This window comes from Pagrus pagrus, assembly GCF_965226575.1.
Source record: "Pagrus pagrus genome assembly, chromosome: 7".
Taxonomy (NCBI): domain Eukaryota; kingdom Metazoa; phylum Chordata; class Actinopteri; order Spariformes; family Sparidae; genus Pagrus; species Pagrus pagrus.
The window spans coordinates 27,947,050-27,959,563 of record NC_140191.1 but is presented as its reverse complement, the minus strand read 5'-3'; the positions used below and the strand labels follow the sequence as shown (position 1 = coordinate 27,959,563).

The window sequence follows — 12,514 nt, the reverse complement described above, 5'->3', positions numbered from 1 at the left end:
AACAGATACGACAGTTAATGTGAAAAGAAAACAAGCTACAATTAGTAGCATTTTTTAACCTAAATGAAAGCAGTGCCAGGGGGGGCAGTAGTCAGGTGAGGTCATTTTAGCAAACTGAGCTGCTTGTCATGCATTTCATGTTGAAAAATTGCTATTGTTTATCACAGTTTTCCCATGTAACCCCAGTAGAATTACTATTGAAAAACATGGAAGTCATATCACTAACTCTTTTTGACAGTACTATTCATTTGAGCTACTTGCTCGCAGGAGGACTGCATGGAAATTAACTTCTGTATCTTGACTACATCAGAGTTTACAGGTTAAGCCCCTGCTGTGCTACCCGCTATTGTTTACCAGAACCATAAAGCTGATTGCCGGCCCCTGTGCTTTTGTGCTAATGGAAGAAAACCTCAATGCAGAAAAACCTCATCTTAATCAAAAATAACAACAATAATACTTAACCAAATGCCATAAAGGCCGCAATTCATTCTCTCATTTTCTTGTGGAAAACAGAGGGGGGAAGACATTTATTATATGAAGTCACCGCTCTTTGTACGGCATAACAGCGGTCACAAAGCAAAAAAGGGCATCAAAGGCAGTCATTTAATACATTCGACTTTGTTTCAATAACAAAGGCAACCTGCTATGCACTTCAACTGAACCACAACAAAGAAGCACTGGAAGGTCGCGACCCCGGAGCTCGCAAATGGATGCCGAGTGCTTGAGAGTTACTGTCAACTGTATTTTAAACACAGCGTACTCCAAAGCTCAGGGCACCGAGTGGGGTCATTTTAACAAGCTCCCTCTACTCAGTAATGCTGGTGGGTGGGTTTACTCTTCCAGGGTTTAACAGCGTGTTTTTCGAAAGGAGCATAAGAGACAATATCCTTTTCGTCCTCCGTTCTCACAATCCAGACCCCAAAGCATCTTTCCTTTGTCCCTCTATCTGTGCTTTGGACCAACAACGTGAGAACGTTTTGCTTACCATGTCAGAAAAATTGCTTGATCCCCTGATGCCACGTTACATACGGGGGGAAAAGCAAACATCCGTGTGACAGTAATAATTTATGCGTGTTGACATTCCTAAAGCGCTGGGTCAGTTGGAACACTTTCCGTCCGGAAAGACCTACTGGAGGAGAAGTGAGGAGAGGCAAGGACTGAGTATGACGTGGCTGGTCTGAATAGAGGAATGCCTGTGAAACACCTAACAGAAGAAACAAAGAAAAGATGAACAGACAAGAAAACATGAAGACAGAGATGATGTTCTTCAGTTTTCAGCTGCTTTATGGCTTGGAAAAGCCCTGGCTCGAAAACAAAGATGCAGAACGATAAAGGCTGGAGAATGAAAAGAAAAATTGTGAAAGAGTGAGTTAATGTAGTCCATCTGGGGATCTACACTACAGCGCTGAACAAAAACCTGGCTCTGAGAAATGTGGCAGCCAAGGCCTCTGTTTTATAATTGACTGAACTTCAAAACGAGTTCTCTCCAACCCTTGCACATGACATTAGTTTGTTTACAAATATTTTGCCACAAATAGAATGCGAACTGCCATTGCTTAGTGAAGCACAGCTGCATCCAGAGCTCTGACTTCCAGCAGGTTGCAGAGCTGTGCTCAACATGTGGAGTTTGAAGCCGAGGCCTTCACCGTACGACTTCAGGCTTTCAAAGGAACTCACCAGACCCGCCGTGCCCTGCTCGTAAGCTTAGGCAATCATGAATGATTTAAAAGGTCTGACACCTCCCTTAAAGCTCAACAGGAGACTTATCGCTTCAGTCATCCTAAAAAGATCCCCCGGTCTTAACCATAACCATGATTCAGATCCACCAATCAAATCCAATGCTTTGGTTAGGGGTGATTGTGAGGAGAGGCAGAAATTACCCCATATTGCTACAATAACACTGGCTGTTTGTATAAGCAGGATGCGATGTTGTTGTATTAGTCAGTGAAGGAAGTGTTCAAAAATGCCAGAAGACAATTTCTAGATTAACACCAAGTGTGTTAGTGAAAACAAACAAAAGGGAAAAGTGGCTCAACCGTCATGATGTAAGTATTCAGAAATGATACACAGACTTTCTCTGTTCATACAACCTAATCTCTTGGCTGGAATCAGATGCTGCTGAATGGACTTTATTACCAAATGCACAATCATTAATGATAAACAAGATATGGTAAACAAAATATGGACAGTAAAGACAGCGAAAGTTTATGATAAAGTTATCATGGGGCTAAAGCTAGATGGAGGACTTGGCAAAATGAATGAGGCTGATAAATAGATGAATGGTCTTCCTACATGTAATACAAAAACATCTATATTAACCCCTTGTCCTACATCCCTGGAACGGTGCAACCAGACTCCTAACTTTTTATTTGGTGACTGATTAAATTAAGATGAAAGCCAGATGTAGAGAAACGTGTAATTAGACGATTCACTACAGCAAAAGTGAAAGTGAATGAGAGACAGAAACACCCTAGGGTCTTTTTTAATTGCTGTGAACCCGGCCTCCATAGCAGCAGAGTCATCCTCAGACTTTCTTACCTTTGTCCTCTCCTTTTTCTTTCCATGGGAATGGAGGAGAGAACAACTGGCTCTCATTAGCTGTCACCGTCCCCATTTAGCTTTGAGATTTGTGTGGGGGTAATTTTCTAATCTAATATTCAGGCTCCAGCGTTTACACATGCCAAGAATCCCTAAGTGAGGTGGGCTTGATGGTGACGGTGGCGTCTGAAAGCTGGGGGTGTGAAGTGTCTGTCTGTGGTTGAGCTACTGTGAGAAATCCTGCATGGGAGTATGTGCAATACCAATTTACACCAAAACTAGCACCTGTATACAGGTTTAAAAAAAAATAAAAAAATAGGCGATTGACTGATATCCCATTACCAGTTTGCCCATCTGGTTTTTTTCTGTGTTGTGCCTATTTGACATCACGGATGTGCCAGATAACAGGACACAAGAGAAAGCAGCATGGAAGCCAATGACAATGTTACAAGTGGTAACATTTTTATATCATTTACTTCTGTCATGAACGCAGATGAATGGAAAACAATTTGCGTTTCAACATCCAAAACGTTATTGTGCATCATAGCATCATGACGGAAAAGAGTCGGAAATTAGCGTGTCCACCTGGGTGGCATGTTTCCATCACAGCCGAATGGAGCTGGAGCCAACAAACACCTGTGACTACTGCAGAGTCATGTGACCTCGAAATGAATGCCAATAGTACCCTTCCCCACTGAAGATAAAAAGCCAGATGTTACTGGGTGTTAGTGAGTTTTTTGTTCAGTGTGAAAGTGGTATCAGAGAATGTGTAAGCTTTAGAGTGCCATCTGTGTTTTTGGTCCACAGATAAAATGAATGAATGTAAATTATTTTCAGACATGTGAAAACAAAACAAGAAGTTAAATTAGTTCAACAAAGTATACAAAGTATATTCCATTAACAAGCATCGGCATGCCCGAAAAGGAGTAGGAAAAAGTATATACTTATTATTTTTTAATCATAATCAATTGACTGTAAGATGAATTCAATGCAATGCATTTCTTCTTTTATTTTATCATCGTTTACATTCGGTAGGTAATGCAAAGTGTAGCGATGCACCACACAACACAACACAACACATCCTCAGTACAGCAGAGAGCATTGTAGCAGAGTAATCATCAGGTTTCAGCTTGGCCCTCAAGATCACTCATCCAAAATTTCAACTTAACATCATTAGCTTTGGCATTATGTTCTCAACAAACAAACAACAGAAGAGACTTCAAACTGCACTGTCTTCAGCATGAGCTCGGTGGTTCATGAAAACAGACGTCTGAGAGACTTCAAAAAGCAGCGGAGATGCCTTTCATTAGGTCATAAAGCGTTCTTCTGAAACGGCTCCCTGCGCTGCCTGGCGGCCATGTCTGTATTCTGTGCTTTAGTAACGCGGTCGTAGGGAAACAGCAACAGCGGGGAAAACAACTGCGACCCGAGGTGAGATGAGGATGTTTGGAGCAGGACAGGGGTGGGAGGTGTAGGGTTGAGGGGGGCAGATGAGCCCCAGGTGGTCTGCTGAGGACTGTGAGCGATGCTGCTGTGATCAGCCCACACCCTGGGGAGCCAGCACACACACCAGTCTGTACATACGTTCAAAAACGAGCACAAAAACGAGCACAAAAACACACACACACATGCATGCATGCACACGCACGCACGCGCGCGCGCACACACACACACACACACACACACACACAGAAGATTCCATAAAAATTCAAAGAGCGGCGCAAAGACAAGAACAATCCTGGCTCGCTGTCTATTTACAGAGCTGAAATTAGAAGAGGAGGATTGAAGTAATCTTCCTTTAATTTCTCTCTGGATCTGCTCCCAGGGCAGAGTGAGACAAAGGCTCTGATGTGCTGTATGTTAGGTTCTCAGAGGAGAATGATGCAAGACCCCCTGTCCCCTCATCTGGGTCAGTGGAGAGGGCCTTGATGAGGGGGACATAGAGGACAAGGCTCGAGGACACATCGGTATGAGAGAAGACCAAAGTTAAACCACGGACGAAAAAAGATGAGCACAAAAACAACATGCAGATTACAGAACACTTTGGCTGAATTGGACAAGCACATTTCATGAGGATGTTGCGGCAGAGAAACAATTTCAGGTGTTTAAGACTTGGGGATTCGGATGCAGAATTTAGCATGGAAGGGACACCTGCAATTCTTTAAACTGTAAAATGAGCTCATCATCACACACTTCAATTTTTTTCTGTTCTGGCAGAAGTACTGGCAAATCAGAATACTGTTACTCAAATGAACACGGTATCAAAAATTGATTTTAGCTAGTGGACTATTCCAAGTGTTTGAATATGTGAGGTGTGTGTATGATGATTCGTCTTTGTCATGCACGTCTGAACCACTGGAGCAGCTCCAAACAGACAAACTGAAACAGGTGAGGTATAAAATCAAACCCACCTCTTGATTATCCAAAACATCTGAGCTATGGGTCTCAAGCGGCTATATGGCACCTATCTGTGCATATCTGTCATTGTTTAGACTTCATTTGGGTTTACATGCCTCTATCAGGTTTCAGGGCCAGTCACAAGCCTTAGGAACAAAGCCACCATTCATTTCATGCATACATTCATAGATAGCACTCGAGTTATACATAGATTCATGTTTGGGTTGTCAAAACATGAACCTGAAGAAACGTGTGACACAAAAAGACAGTTCTTAAAGTAAACACCCACTTAAGAAACAGATTTTACAGTTTAGGGCTACGACTTATGTCTATTCCATTATGAATGTATTTCTCAATTATTTTGTAAATAATTGATTAATTGGTTGATCTGTAAACTGTATATAATTGTGAAAAGAGCCCTTAAGTTGCTGGTTGTAACTTGAATATCCCCATTTAGAATTAATGTATCATTATGGAGTGACTGTGATGATTTTGTAGGAGACCAACATTGGCCCTGTTTTGTCTGATAAATTGATCAAGAGTTATTGTGATTTGAGGTTCACTGTGTGAGCCTGTGTGTCACTCTCGAGCAACGAACTCCCTCGTATCCAAGAACCCTTAAATTGGACTAAATTAGACATACTTCTCTTGTCGATCTCATGGAAAAAGAGATGTAGCATGACTTGGTTGAGTTAATTTGCCCTACATTTGCCTTTGCCTTGACATTGCCCATCCTGTGATGTGAATATTGGGGATGCGCACATTGCAAAGTCGATGCTAAAACGATATATTGTGCAGCTATAGCGGGAACAGTTGTTTGTCTCTATAGCTCAGCCCTGTGATGAACTGGCGACCTTTCCAGGGTGTACTCAGCATCTCGCCCAATGTCAGCTGGGCAAGCAATTACAGATGATGGATGGATGATTAATCAATTAATCATTTAAGCACTAAATAAAGTGTTGGGTGACTCTGATTAAGACTGAATGGTGGGACTATTGAAATATTTACCCCCATGTGGCCTGGATAATAGAGTAGCAGTGAGACGTGGAAAAAAAGTAGAAAATGTGCCTGCACCCATGGAAAATCCAAAAAAGCCTGGAATGATGTGTGAATTTTGTTTTAGGGTAAATATTTAGTTTAATGAGAGCGGTCCAAGAGGAACTCGGTAGTGCTGCAGTCAACCACAGGACTTGAAAAATCACAGTTAGGAAGAGGCAGAGACTGTACATTTCTACAGTCAAATGCAACATTTAAATCCACATACAGTACATGTACGCACGAACATGTAAACCCACTCTCACATGATTTTTCTCCACCATCCCGGTTACAGAGCGAGAACCCAATACTCTCCATCACCTGTTATTCTAGGTGGGATCTTGCTTATACAGGTGTAGAGAAAAAAAAATCTGTTTCCTCTTTTCACCTCTTCAGACAAAAATTCTGACCTTTTTCACTGAACAAAGTCTACTATGGTGTGTGTACATATGTGTCTGTTCTAGTTGGCCTGGTGTGCCCTGCTTTTACTAGTCCCCTGGGTGTGTGACCCTGTTTCCCTTGAAGGCACAGAGAGGGGGCACTTCTGACTCCTCCTCACCTGAGTCGACACCCGATCCTGGGTTTCATGGTGGGGGCCCCGCTGCCTCCGCTCAAAGGCGCCGTTTGTTTCCAGCCTCTAATAGAATTCCAACCTTTGTGATTTTATCTGGAGTTTTCACGCCAATTTTGCCAAAACCGATTGAGGAGAGAGCAAATTCAGCTGCTACTGATCTCAAATAGATCAAGTTTCCAAGGGGCCAATTTAAGAATGTGCCACGGTTATGCTTTGAGAAGACGGTTAGTTGGAGTGCCTGGGCTGAACAGGGAAGGTGAGTTGTTATGACTGGCTGTCAATTAGCAGTTGATTCACACAGGAGGGTCAGTGAGACATGGACAAAAATGGGAAAAAAAGATACGGTTTCATAACAAGAGAAGGGCAGTGAGATGAACACTGGCTATGAAAATATGTATGTTTAAGATAAGCTGAGACAACGACGCTTACTTAGCAGATGTAAGGCAGCCAAAATGGAAAAGGAGATGGCTGCACAGGGAGCCTTATTTATTATTACTCTCAGCAGCAACAGGGCGAAGGAAAATAGTGCTATGCAGGATGGGAAGAGGTCAGGGTGAAAGGGATCTGGCCCTCAGAGAGGGTTAATAGCCAAGCAGACTGGTTAAGAGCTGACCTCTCAGGACCGTCAGCTCCCACATTTACAGACAAATACTTTGGACAGAGCCAGCAATCAAAGCAAACACCAGAATCATAGTCTCTTTTTCTCACTTTGTCATGCCTCATCTCTGCGGATTTCTCCCTTACTCCTTGTTCCCTCTTTGTGTTCTCTGTCATTTGGCCATCCTCTCTCAAGCTGTCTCCACTCTCTTACCGTCTGCTCTGTTCCTTTTCCATGCTTTGGATTTTAACTCTCATCTTATGTCTCCCTATTTCTGTTGGCCAGCAGAGCGCATAAAAGCTCCTCTGACACCTCACTGTCCTGGAAAGATCGGAGGTCGAGAGAGAAACTGCAGTTCTCAAAGCTCAACAGCTACGAGACAATATGAAACACTCATCACAAAGAGGAGTGATCTTGGAAATGGTTTACTTTAAAACATACACAGACAAGGATCCAGCCCCAGGTCGCTCACCGAGCCAAGCTTGTCAACAACACCATGGCTTAGATAAGCCGTCTTATGTGCTTTTGACGTTCAGCTAATACTCCTACATGCACGACAGCTAAATTGTTATACAAGAGGCCAGAATAGGTCACCAAGCTTCCATTCTCCCACAGTGTAATATTTAGTAGCATTTGGAGTGAAGACTGAAGTGGAGAAATGGCTTCATTTGTTTCAGAATTTTCCTTATCTGCAAACCATAGTGTTGTTTCAGAGACATTTGAGTTGTCCTTTGACTGTTGACATCCTATTACAGAGTGGCCCTCTAATTAAAAGACAAACTAAATATTGTGAGGGCCTCATTGCATGGGGTGTATTTGGTTTCAATATAACATGTTTTTGCACACCTGTGGATTGCCAGGTGCTTAGAAGGAGACCAAGGGGCGACAAAGTCAGGAAAAAACTCCTGCACGCTGTTCACCTCACTTGCAATGAATTTTAATCACAATGTTTCTGTACTCAGACCTCAGTTCTTCAAAAACAATCTAAGGGCACACTGTAGGGTAAAATGCCATTATTTTACATGGCAATATTTCCTTCCATCCCCTCTCTCTCCTCCTTTCTCCACCCTTTTAATGATGGTGTATCACTTTCTCATTGTTGACTTACAGTCTTGCACACTGAAAGATAGCCATCCTCCCGCTCAACTCTTTAGCATCACAACACAATATACTGTAGGTGCGTAAGCTAATGCCGACAATGACCCTGATGAAGATCTGTTGGTCTCACCATATTTGGTGATTTGGTCATTTTACATATATTGAGATGTATAATAAAGGCATTTTAATTGTGCAAAAACCCTACAGTGTGCCATCTAACATTTTTGAAGGAGACTTGGATTTTACATTTTCAACTGAGACCATATTCGATCCATTCAACGAGCCCTTCATAACAACAGCTTTGATTCTTCATGAGTGTCTGCAGTGCAAAACTTTAACATCTATGAAAGAAAAACCTTCACTGTCCAAACACATTCAACTGTAGAAGAATTTGGTTGTGTGGGTGATGTGCCTGTCCCAAGAGGGAAAATAAAATGAATGAGAGAAGATGAAGAGCATGGAAAAGAGAAGAAAGAGAGAAAAGAGGGGATGAAAGAAGAGTTGGATGGAGGTTAAAAGATGCATAAGACTGAGAATTAAGACAAAGTAGGTGGTAGTTGTAGATGCATACAGACTCACAATGTCAACGGATAGTATGTGATACAAAAAGGAAGTGAATAAAAGAAAAGAGAGAGAAAGAGAGGGAGAGGAAGAATGGAGATAAGGCAGGTAATGGGTGATAGAGAGGTTTTCCCCATGTGTGTTTACTAAAAACAGTAATTCAAAGGTTCCTGTGAGGCCTGATACTTAGTCCTGAACCTGGGCACTGCCTTAGTGCATGTTTGTGTGTCACTGGCATCAGTGTGTGTATGTGTGTGTTCGTGCATGAGTGTTGGAGGAAGTCTAAAGCCCTGTTTCCCATGCGTGTAATCATCCCAGGATGAGGTGGAGGATGAAGCCGAGCGGGACTTCCCCTGCACCAGAGGGTATTTTCCTCTAACACTGTGGTACAAGCACATGGCTGACCCGGGCTGTTTCTGCATGTGTGTGCGCCAGAGAGAGAAAGAGAGAGCCATGGCAACAGGCGAGCAATTTCTCAAATGTTCTCTATTATTGCTCTTTACCAGTTTGGTGGGACATTACTAAAATACTTTGGAAGCTTGTCATTGCGGCAACTGCATGACAGCCAGACAGTGATGCCAACAATGAGAGCTGACACTGTAAATCTACATTAAGGAATGGATTGCAAATAAGTGAATGATATGGTGTGTGGGTGAGAAGGAAGAAGTGGTGGTTCAAACAGAAGAGGGACTGAATCGAGAAGCTGCTGGGAAGATTTTCCCACTTTTAACCAAAGTCATTAACTTCTCTGTCTGTCTTTCTGAAGAACAAATAACGTCATAGCAGGGCTGACACACAGACTGCAAACAAACACACACAGGTCAGCTGTTCAGTCATAAAGCAGTATTACAGTACTGGCACCCAAATAAAAGGCTGCAGGCAGTTACCATGCAGAGAATGTGGAGGCCATGTGTGTGTTTGCTTGTGTGTTTGGACATGTGTGTGTGCATGCGTGTGTGTGTGTGTGTGTGTGAGGGTATATACACGTCTGTGTTGCTGGGTGACAGTGCCGATGACAGAGCAGTGAGATAAGTCTCAGAAGCCGCCCTGTCATCTATTCATAGCTTTGCTGGCTGTGGTACCTCCTGTTGCTGAAAGCTGCCTGATCGCAGCCCAGCCTCACTTTATCATCATTAACATCAGCCAAAAAATACAGAGATGAAGTCAAACTGTGACGGAGCGTGGCTAATGCGGCGATAAACATTCTAATAATGCAGTGACTTACAGAGCAACAAATCTGCTTATGGACCGCTCAGAAATCATTTTGCGTTTGTTTTGCATCTCAATCATGATTTTAAGTGGAAACCAGCATGGAGCACTGTGGGCAACTGGCTACAATGCACAGTGACACAGAGTAAACAGATTTTAAGAAAATAATAATCTAGGACAGCATCTGTATCTATGCATGGAAGAGTGTTAATGATAAATGTGCGTCTGTGTGAACAGCTCAGTGAATAGAAATGAATGAAATCACGCATGAGGCTTGCACACATTGCCCACGCGCCTGGCTTGCCTCACCACTGCCAGGGAACCCAAAAGCCCCTACAAAACAAATTCATTAACCCAGACAATAAAGCACAGCTGTGACGAGCGATGGGAACTGTTTGAAATCAGTGCCCGGTATTGTGGAGAATCTGTTCAAGGCAAACAGCTTGTTCTTAAAACGCCTAGGAAAGAAGAAATGTAACAAAAAATAAAGGAGAGAGGGGGAGAGAGAGAGGGGGAGGGGGGGGGAATGACTTGGAAATAACAGAGAGTGAGCAAGGAGCAGTGTTTAATTTAAACTCTTGCTGGGGACAGTGCTGACTGTGTGAGCGGAGATGCTTTATAGAGGCACAACAACAACATCAATTCCCCTGCACCAGATGCTCGAGATGCAGGACCTGTTTTTAATTGAATCCTTTGAACAGGTTGTATAAATGAGGTACAAACAAAACTGTCAAATACTATAAATATCATCAGGGAGATTGAGTTTGAATAAAGAAAAAGAGGGATACATGCTCCAAATCCAGATTCTGATATTATGCAAACTGGCAATGGAAAACCATCCTCGCTTTATGACAATTATTGGCAACCTGTTAGCAGGGGGTGGACAGGCATCTGTTTTACTCAGTCCAGTTTGTCTATTCTGACTCTATCAAAAGTCTTTACCTGGTCCAAACTCCAAACAATGTCCGTGCACACACTACTAATATCATTTTATGGTGGTGTGTCTAATGTAATAGCAGGGGGTAGACACGCTGCTGGCAGAGCAGACTGCGAAGGGAGAGAAACAGCCCTCGTGAGCTGAACTGAGCCGTGGTATCACACGATGCTGTAGTTAAATGCACCACTAGAGGGCTCTGCAGCTTGTAGAATGAACTCCTGGAGACAGGAACACACCAGAGACAGCCATGTCTTAGTCATACTGACCTCCCTTCTGCAGGGTCCAGGCCAAGCAGCTAGACAGATGCGGTCGCCAAAGCCTTACGACACTCAGATAGATGGAGGTACAAATAGTTTTACAGAGTGTCCAAAAAAGTCAAAGCCAGACCACATTTATTGAGAGTAACCTCCATGCTCTGCAGCTGCACAGAGGTGAAGACACACATTGACTGACCTCAGTGTTAATGATACTGTTACTCTCCATAATGGCACTACTATAAAACTGAGTCGGTAAAGAACATGGTATAATGCACCTGAAATTAATCCGATACATAAAAGTAAAATTTTTCCCAACAACTGTGACCAAAAACGGAATATTAAATGAAATAAAAGAGGTATTTTCCCAAGCATATATTCTTCATTTCTTCATTCTCAATAATGGATGGATGATCATTATATTACATCACTCTGGACCCACGGGTCATTTCAATTTCACTAAATCCAGCTGAGGAAAGCAATAACACAGTGGTTAGATGTGAATTTCTGAACAAAAAGTTGACTGTTCCCATCCCCGGATAAACTGGGAAACATGGCTGGGGAAAAGAACATAACACTTTGCAGCTACCGTCACAGTGCCCTTGAGCAATACCCTTAATCTCCAGCTCCTTTGACTAGAGCTGCTCAGCACAGAAATGCACAGAAAACTGAAATCAAAGAGGGTTTTGTGTGTATGTGAGGAAGTAGTTGTGAAGCTAGTTGTCGGAAAAGTCTGAAAAGATGTTCAGTTTACATTGCCCAAGAACCAAAATTTTAGGAAGGGGGGCAACTACATTTCTTAATTTTTAAACTGTTGCCAATAGACCTCCCAGAGTAGCTGCTTGCTGAACTTTCACATCCTGCCTTGAACCTGAATGAACCCTGTGCAGACGTTTGCTGCCCCTCAACAGAATCAAGCCATGAATCATTACGAGTCAGGGGTGAGGGCTCCGAGATCAGCCAAATCAGAACCAGATGCACAGCAGGCACCTCCTTATGACTAACTGTATAAATAACTTAATAAATTAATAAATAAGGCAAACTTCACACTATGCCTTTCTCACATTTGTTTCTATAGTGTTGCACTAACAAATCTGACAGAAAAAAAAGACTGAAGATTTTGATTTTAACATTTGATTCTATGCTGCCTTGTGTGCTTTCAGGTGTAGCCTGCTCTGTGTTTTCAAAGAGGATACTGCTTATATTGTCTATATTAGTCACCACAGCATTCTCAAGTCAGAGTCAAAGCATGTTCACTGTACTGTCCCATTAATGCGTATTTTAGTTTTTCCTAGGAAGCCAACTGCATCACT

General features: G+C 42.6%; 1 protein-coding gene across 3 annotated transcripts in view; it reads right to left on the bottom strand.

The window, feature by feature from the left end:
• vps13b (vacuolar protein sorting 13 homolog B) overlaps positions 1 to 12,514 on the bottom strand; it is a 347,536-nt gene that overhangs the window by 99,091 nt on the left and 235,931 nt on the right. The window lies entirely within an intron of this gene.